This window comes from Rhincodon typus, chromosome 9 (genome assembly GCF_021869965.1).
Source record: "Rhincodon typus isolate 14 chromosome 9, sRhiTyp1.1, whole genome shotgun sequence".
NCBI classification, from domain to species: domain Eukaryota; kingdom Metazoa; phylum Chordata; class Chondrichthyes; order Orectolobiformes; family Rhincodontidae; genus Rhincodon; species Rhincodon typus.
Window position 1 is genome coordinate 16,562,559 of NC_063340.1, and position 9,801 is coordinate 16,572,359.

At 41.0% G+C, this 9,801-nt stretch overlaps 1 protein-coding gene across 9 annotated transcripts in view; it reads right to left on the bottom strand.

Moving 5' to 3' along the window:
* The window catches only part of tab2 (TGF-beta activated kinase 1 (MAP3K7) binding protein 2), a 38,914-nt gene that overhangs the window by 23,544 nt on the left and 5,569 nt on the right, over positions 1-9,801 (bottom strand). The window lies entirely within an intron of this gene.

The following is a 9,801-nucleotide window of genomic DNA, read 5'->3' on the forward strand; positions in this document are numbered from 1 at the left end:
TACAGTTTCCCATTTGTATAAATCAATTGTTGGATTTGAGAGCAACATTGTACACTCCTGTCTTTAAGTCATTCCTCAGCCTGGTCTTTCCACAGAACCTGCTGCGTTTTCATATAGTCCAACTATGTCCATGATTTAAGCAGCTTTGTGTGGTCTCCAACACTAAGAATTTTATCAAACCTCTCAATTCCAAAATATTCCAACCTCCACTTTTAGAGAAACATGAGTAAGGGGCTACTTAATATAATCAAGATCTGATCAGAGAAAAACATTGGGAAAACTTTTACAGAGTCAGTGATTCAACACCTGTTAACCTCCTCACATTCAGCAAAAAGCATTTTCTTCCTCCAATATCACAAAATGCTTAGCACAGCAAAAAAGCCAACTCCCCATTCTTGTTACTTTCAGTTTCTAAATCAGGAGTGCCCAACCTTTTCATGTGAAGGGCCACATTTGATTATTTTTCCCCTCACGTAAAGGGCTGATAAGCAAATTCCAGAAACATTAGGTTTGGCACAACAGTCAACATGCATTTTAAAAAAGTGGAACTATGAAGAAAATATAAAACATGCTGAGGAAAAATGTCAAAGCAATAAATTTATAATTTAAGAGAGTTATTAATAAACACGACCATTGAAAAGTATTGAACAACAGAGCTAACTAAAAACAAAAACCCTTTTATTGCCTTTTAACTTAATAAGCAGAGTAAGAGAGTGTCAAACTAGAGAAGGGAAAGGGACTGGGGCCTAGCAAAGATGTTGCATTTAACTAACAATGACACTGTGGTTGCCTTAGCAGGGAATTCATGAAAATGTGGTCAGAAGTATGTTGCCTTTCATATTGTGTTTTCCCATTTCTCTCAAGTTACTCGAAGCCTTTGCCACCCCATGCCACTTGACAGACACTTTCCTCTGCACCCTCCCCCCATCCTACCCAGCAGACTTTTCTTCCTGAAGTGGCAGCTTGTTCCCCACAATTCCCCCTCCAAAGGCAGCACTTTTCTTCCTACTGAGTCAACCAGAAGCACACCATGGAGAGAATTGGCCTGTATTTGGAGGACTAGCTCATTGTAATATCGATCATTTTCACTTATCTGTAATTTTTAACACTAGATGGACAGCACCCTTTTTGGACAACCTTGTTCCAAACTCCCTTCCTATTCCCCACCATCATAATAAATTTGCACATGCCAACAGTTCAGTTTTGGAATACTGTGAAAAAGGGACATTGGTGCCAGACAGAGCAAATATTTGCCAAGAAGCTAACAGGGTGATGAACCTACAGCAATGAGAAAATACTTGAGGGATTGGAATTGCTTCTATTCAAGTAGAAAAGGCCAGGAGATTTCATTCAGATTGTTTGTTGAAAAAAAATTCTTGATAAGATACACAGAAAAGACAATTTCCTCTAGTTTGAAGGGGGTGTAGGAGGGGATAGATAAGAATGATAATATGAGAGATATGTTAGAGGATATTAGTTCCATTGTAGGATGGAATACTTAGCCGTGGTAAGTGCTTGAGACAGAGACCACTCAAAACGTAAAGTTCGGTATATGAAGCAAAGCAAAATATGCAACTTGGGAGTGTATAGAATAGCTGGAATGTTTTTAGATTGTTCTAAAGAGCCAAGACAGACACAGAGGCAAATCGCTTCCTTGTGTGCTGTAAACTTCTGTGGTGCTAGCACTTAAAGGGCAAACATTGGAGAAAGCCAGGACTCAGAATAATATTACGAAATCACACAAGATGAAACATGCGAAAAGATTCATTTCAATCAGAAGGCAATGATGAGACTGCAGCTCATTCATAGCAAAAAAGGCAAGCTATTCAGACAGGGGTAATTAGTTGAGAGCATTTTCAATTGCAATAGAGACACCTGTACGGACCTGATAGTTTAAATTGTAGGATTCTGATTGAGGCAGTTATAAATATAATTTTCCAAAATTCTGTGGAAAGGAAATGTGTGCCAGTTTAGTTGTTGCCAAATTAATGAATCCACAATATAGGAAAAAATTAAGGTCATAGCGAAAAATGAGCTAATCCAAAACCAGTCAGCACAAAAGTCCAAAGGCAGGTCGTACTTGAACAATCTTGTAGAAATATTTGAAGAAATAACAAAAGAATTCGACAGAAATGCAGTGGATGTGGTGTATGGATTAAAAAATTGCTTGTGTAATATGCACTGGAAGAGACTCATAGGAAATATCTGGTCACTTGAAATTAAAGGGAATCAGGAATCTGCTGAAAAACTTGGTTAGAGGAAGATACAGTGAATAGTGTTCCATAAAGGAATATGTTGGGAATTGCTCTTATTATCCAAGAATAACTGATCTGAACTTAGAAACGGAGGCATCAGCATTTATATTTGCTGATGCCTTGGAAGTAGAAGGTATAGCCTTGGGGATCTTAGAATATGAAAGATAGAGAGACAGCATCAGTTAGACAGGTGACAGCTGCAGTTCAAGGTAGAAAGAGGTTTCATATACTTTGAAAGCAAGAACAAGGAAAAGAAATAAACTTTAAACACGAAGATTTTAAAAGGTATTCATAAGAGAAAAGAATATTCGTGCTCAAATACATTAGTGTTATAATCTTGATAGAGACCAGTAACTACATTTTTTAAGAATCAAAATACCCAAGTATTTACTAAAGAATGAAAGTACAAGGTTCATGGTTGAAATTTATATAATTTTTCATTGCAAAATAGTAGTATACTACCTCAATATACTAAAAGTCATAGATCATGAATCCTTATACCTGCACTATTATAAACAGAGTTATGTCAAACATATTAAAAGTACATTTAACTCAAGTTACTTCGAATCTAGTTAACTCAGCTGGCTGGACGGTTGCTTTGTGACCAGAGAGAAGCCAACAGTGTGGGTTCAATTCCCGCACCAGCTGAGGCTACCATATTCGTGCTCTTAACCTCTCTCCTCGCCTGAGGTTGGTGACCCTTAGGCTAAACTACCACCAGTTATCTCTCTTTAAATGAGAGAACAGCCCTATTGTCTGGTAAGACTTTGGCAACTTTACCTTTACGTATTATCCAGCAGAACTGTTTAAATCCACTTGCCTTCCATACTCATTAGATTTACATCCTAATCAAGCCAAGGCAGATACTTATCTGAAATTGGAAGATTAACTGCTTTGGCTGACAACTGTTTCAAAGATTCAGGCAAGGACTGAGGTTTCTTGGGTCTTCCCTTTACTTCCAGATAGTGGAGGCCTTTTGAAGGGCCTCCAACCATCCTGAGCGCAGATGCTTTAACATCTTAAAATAGGGCAGAACTCTACTCGATCTAATATTCTGGTACTCTGGAGTCTCATTTTCAAAACTCTCCCCTCTTTTCAGCTTGGTTATATCAGAAGTCCAACTCACCATGAGAAGTCCCTCAGTTATAACATGTTTTGAACTCACAGCCAATAAATCAAATTTCAACTAAACTTTGCTTGAAGGAAAATTTTGATTCCTAGAAACTTGGTGCATACTTAAAATGCAAAACTAAAACCTTGCTTGAAACAGAACCTGGCTCCTAATCCACCTATCAGAAAATTAACAAGTTGACTCCTTCTCTGCTACTTCTGCTTTGGAAGGAAATTCTTGGGTTTGCATCTGAATGAAAAAAGGAACTCCAATGAAAGTGTTATCAGACAGAGGAAATATTAGTAGCTTTGAGACCCCAGATAGTAACAATGATAAAGGGTTTTAGATCTTAAGGAACTTAGGAAGTCAGAGCTTTTTCACTGGAGCTTAGCAAAGAAAGGGCTTTTTACATTCCAGCACACCAGTGCAATAGGCAAGGCGGACGTTGTGTGGTCCATCCAGTTTCACTGATTTTTCAAAAAAATTTTGTTGTGGTTTTATCCAGGGTGGCTTGGTATGCCATTTCAGAGGACACTTAAGAGTTAGAGTCAATCACACTGCTGTGGATCTGGAGTCACATGTTGACCAGACCAGGCCACAATGACAGATTTGCTTCCCTAAAATAACATTAATGAACCAGATGGGATTTAACAACAACTGTTAGTGGTTGTCAGTGGGATAGCAGTTTAAAATAATTCCAAATATTTATTGAATTCATGTTTACCAAAATGCCATGGTGAGATTCAAATCCATATCCCAACAAAAAAATCATTCAGTGACAGAGGATCAAGTTTGTTGCCACACTTGATAAAATGCTGTCCTGCAGTCACTCTCACCTCAGCTCTGGAGTTCAGTTCTTTTGTCCATGCTTGGACCAAGGCTGTAATGAGGTCAATGCTGGATGGTCGTGACAGATACTAAACTGAGCATCAGTGAGGAGGTTCCTTTATTCATTCACGGGATGAGGGTGTTGCTGCCCAGGCAGCTTTTATTGCCCATTCCTAATTGCCCAGAGGGCAGTTAAGAGTCAACCACATTGCTGAGAGTCTGGAGTCACATGTAGGCCAGACCAAGTAAGGATAGCAGTTGTCTTCCCTGAAGGACATTAGTGAACCAGATGTGTTTTTCCAAAAATCGACAATGGATTCTCAATCATCATTGGATTCTTAATTCCAGATATTTATTGAATTCAAATTTCACCATCTGCCATGGCAGGATTTGAACCTGGGTCCCTAGAATGTTATCTGGGCCTCTGGATTAACAGTCCAGTGATAACACCACTAGGCCATTGCCTGTCCTTGTTATTGAAGTGGAAGGGCCATTTGATAGCACAGTCAACGTCAGCTTTCATCATTTCGCTGATGACTGAGAGGAAACTGACAAGGCATTAATTGTCCAGATTGGATTTATTCTGCATATGGACAGGATATATCTGGGCACTATTGCATATTGCTGAGGAGACACCAGTGTTGTAGCCATTCTGAGATAGCTTAGCTAGGGGCACAACTCATCCCAAAGTACAACTTGCTGTTATGTTGCTAGGACCATAGCTTTCAAAGTATCCAATACTTTCAGCTGTTTCTCAATAACATATGGCGAGAATTAAATTGTCTTACGATTTACATCTGTGATTCTGGGAACGTCAGGACAGGGGCAAAACTCCACATGCCTAGCTGAAAATATTCGCAAATGCTTCCGCCTTTTCTATTGCACTGGTGTGCTGGGCCACCATTTCACTGATGATTATGATATCTGTGGCACTTCCTCTTCCTGTGAGTTCGTTTATTGTCCATCACCATTTGTGACTGAATGTGGCAGAACCGGAGAGCTTTGATATAGTCTGTTGGTTGAAGGATGTATAGCCCATTCGCCATGCAAGTTGTAAAATGTTGTAGCTTTGCCAGACCGATACTTAATTTCTAGGTATGCCTGGTGTTACTCCTGACATCCTTTCCTGCAATCTTCATTGAAGCAGGGTTGTTCTCCTGGGCTGATAGGAATGGTAGTGCAAGGGATACGCCGAGCCACGAATTTAAATATTGAGGTTGGATATGATTTTGCTGCCTCTGACAGATCACAATGCCATACGAATGTCCAGACTATGTACAGTCAGAGAGACAGTTCTCTCAATTTTGGAACAAGGCCCCAAATGTTAATAGGGAGGACTTTGCAAGGTCGAGAAGGCCGAGTTTTCCATAATTGCTTCTGATGCATTAATGATTGTCTGTCCAGCATTAATCCTTTTTGACTCTTTTGTAACATTTTGTTAAACTTGGGTAACTTCCTTGGCCATTTCAGAAGATAAGTAGTAGTCTGAAGAGTCCTAGGTTACATGTAGGTCTGACCAGGTGAAGACAGCACAGATCCACTCGATGGTGATGGTCCCATGAAACTGTGACTATCTTTCCAACCAGAACTTCTGTTAAATCGATTTATTTCACCGGAATTCAAATTCTAATCACCAACTGCCATCGTGGGTTTTGGATCAATGTTGGGCCTTTGGATTACTAATCCAGTGACAAGATCAATATGGCATGAACACACAGAGAATTAAACAGGAGATGAGAAAAAAAGACTTATTTCCGTTTCCATGTTATCCGCCCTTTAATCTTTTGATAATTACTCAAGAGGGAATCATGAGGACAAAAAGGAGACATGAGATAGCTTCGGCAAATAGGGTTAAGAGAATCCAAAGGGATTCTACAGATACATTAAGGACAAAAGAATAACTAGAGGAAGAAAAGGGCCCATTAAAGATCAGCATGGCAGCCTATGTGTGGAACTGCTGGAGATGAGCGAGATAGTAAATGAGTATTTTGCATCAGTGTTTACTATGGAGAAGGATATAGAAGCTAGAGATCTTGGGGGAATAAATAGCAATATCTTGAAAAATGTCCGTATTACAGAGGTGGTGGTGCTGGACGTCTTAAAATGCATAAAAGCGGTTAAATCCGTGGGACCGGTTCAGGTGTACCCCAGAACTTTGTGGGAAACTAGGGAAGTGATTGCTGGACCCCTGCTGAGATATTTGTATCATTGATAGCCACAGGTGAGGTGCCGGAGGACTGGAGGTTGGCTAACGTGGTGCCATTATTTAGGAAAGGTGGTAAGGAAAAGCCAAGGAACTATAGACCGGTGAGCCTGACATCAGCAGTGGGCAAGTTATTGGTGGGAATTCTGAGGGACAGGATTTACATGTATTTGGAAAGGCAAGGACTGATTAGGGATAGTCAACATGGCTTTGTTCATGGGAAATCATGTCTCACAAACTTGATTGACTTTTTTGAGAAAGTGACAAAGAGGATCGAGGAAGGCAGAGCAGTGAATGTGGTCTATGTGGACTTCAGTAATGTGTTTGACAAGGTTCCGCATGGTAGACTAGTTAACAACGTTAGATCACAAGGAATACAGGGAGTATTAGCCATTTGGATACATAACTGGCTCGAAGGTAGGAGACAGAGGGTGGTGGTAGAGGGTTGCTTTTCAGACTGGAAGCCTGTGACCAGTGATGTGCCATAAGGATCAGTGCTGGGTCCATGGCTTTTTGTCATTTATATCAATGATCTAGATGTGCATAAAGAAGTATGGTTAGTATGTTTGCAGATGACACCTAAATTGATGGCGTAATGGATGGCCAAGAAGGTTATCTTAGAGTACAACAGCACCTTGATCAGGTGGGCCAATGGGCCGAGGGGTGACAGATGGAGTTGAATTTAGATAAACATGGGGTGCTGCATTTTGGAAAGGCAAATCGTAGTAGGACTTAGACACTTAATGGTGAGGTCCTGGGGAGTGTTGCTGAACAAAGAGACCTTGGAGAGCAGGATCATAATTCCTTGAAAGTGGTGTCGCAGGTAGACAGGATAGTGAAGGTTGCATTTGGTATGCTTGCTTTTACTGATCAGAGCATCGAGTGTAGGAGTTGGGCTGTCATGTTGCAGCTGTACAGGACATTGGTTAGGCCACTTTTGGAATACGGTGTTCAATTCTGGTTTCCCAGTTATAGGAAGGATATTGTGAAACTTGAAAGGGTTCAGAAAAGATTTTCAAGGATGTTGCCAGAGTTGAAGGGTTTGAGCTATAGGGAGAGGCTGAATAAGCTGGGGCTATTTTTCCTGGAGTGTCAGAGGTAAGGGGTGACCTTATAAAAGTTTATAAACTCATGGATACGGTGAACAGTTAAGGCTTCACTCCCAGGATAGGGAAGTCCAAAACTAGATGGAGTAGGTTTAAAACTGAGGGGGGAAAAGATAGGGACCTAAGGGGCAACTTTTTCATGCAGAGGGTGGTGCGCATATGGAATGAGCTGCCAGAGCAAGTGGTGGAGGCTGGTAAAATTACAACATTTAAAAGGCATCTGGATGCATACATGAATACGAAGGGTTTAAGAGTGATATGGGCGAAATGCTGACAAATGGGAGTAGATTAATTTAGAGATAACAAGGTGTAGAGCTGGATGAACACAGCAGGCCAAGCCGCATCAGAGGAGCAGGAAGGCTGACGTTTCGGGCCTCGACCCTTCTTCGGAAATGAAGTAATAGACCCTGAAGAAGCCTTCCTGTTCCTCTGATGCTGCTTGGCCTGCTGTGTTCATCCAGCTCTACACCTTGTTATATAAGATTCTCCAGCATTTGCAGTTCCTACTATCTCTAGATTAATTTAGGATGTCTTGTCAACATGGATGAATTGGGCCGAAGGGTCTGTTCCCATGTTGTGCATCTCTATGACTCTAAACTGTGGTCAAAGTAAAGGAATTAAGTTATCTATAAAATCAAATTAGATCATTGCTGATAATGGAAAAACAAAAGTCTGAGGAAGGACAGTGCAATTGTTCTAGATGGTTCATTGTGGAACAAATCAGTGGTACGTACTAAAAGCGCTGAATGCTCAGTTGTTATTTCAAGCATTCTATGATAAACCAAAAGAACAATGCCAGAAACTTGTTCACTAGTCTGCAACATGCAGCGATAATTTCCCAAATAGTCTGGACAAAAATAAATTACAAAATACTGCACACATACTTCAAGGTTCACCTCTCAAAATGCCTGAGCTATTGCCCCCTTCACATTAAGATTAGGTTTAACGTTCACAGAAAGAACAGTCCAGCCAAATGCTGCTTATGGCCTAGCATTAGCACATTCCCCTTGGAATCCAGACACTTCAGCACTGAATCCTGGATGACACTCTAATGCAGTGCTACACTGTTGGGAGTGCCATTTTTCAGATGAGATGTTAAACCAAGACCTAATCTGTTCCCTCAGATGGACATAAAAGATCCCAAGCACTATTTCAAAGACGAATAGGGGAGTTATCCCTGGTGGCTTAGCCAATATTTCTCTCTCAATCAACTTTCATGAAGATAGATTATCGTGTCATTACCATTAATGCGTGGTTAAGTACTTTGGAACATCCAGAAAGGTGCTAAAAAGACACAAGCCAGGCAGCATTAGAGGAGCTGACGTTTCAGGTTGGGACCTTCTGCCTGGCTTGTATCTTTTTAGCATCTTTCTGGATGTTCCAAAGCACTTAGGTTATCATGTCATTACCAATAATGTGTGGTTAAGTGACCCTTCTTCAGAAGGTCCCGACCCAAAACATCAGCGTTCCTGCTCCTCTGCTGCTGCCTGGCCTGCTGTGTTCCTCCAGCTCCACACTGTGTTATCTCTGACTCCAGCATCAGCAGTTCTTACTATCTCTCAAAAAGATACAAGCACTTTGTTTTTAAATGTCACTAAATTCCAAGCAAATACAACAAAACAAAGTGATGCAATGCATTGGTAATCAAAATGGCATAAACACACAAGTTATGATTCACCACGTACAGTTATCTTCATAATCACCAACATGGAAATTCCAACAAAGGCTACAGCAACTATGGTACATATTCAAAGATAAGGGACACATGAACCAAAACGAAGGCAAGAAGAATTTTTGGTTGGCAAACACAATAATCAACAATTGTGCTACTGAAATGGAAGCAGATTCAACAGTAGCTTTCAAACAATGGTTACTGAGATTAGAAAATTGTCAGTTCTTGTGTGGTAAAGTTATATTGTTAGACAAGAGAATTTTGATCCATCACATGTAAATTGCATTCACCCAATCCTAGGAAATAATCCAAAGCTTGTCATTCTGATAAGTCAAGATACTCACTAATATGGCCTGTGGCAAGGCCCACAGTGCACAACAACCCATACACAGGGCAGAGCATCGGACTTAACTGATTTGGACAGGGCACTCCAGCCACACCAACAGGGGCCCAGGCAGGGCGCTCAGACCACAGCAACAAGGAGTCCAGGACAGGAAGTCCAGACCACATTGCAGGGCATGGGGCATGATGCTCAGACCAATGATTGTGGGTGGGGGGGGGGGGGGGGAGAAGGGAGGCGCGGAGGAGGGACCTCCGGCCACACTAACAGGAGACCCACGGTTGGA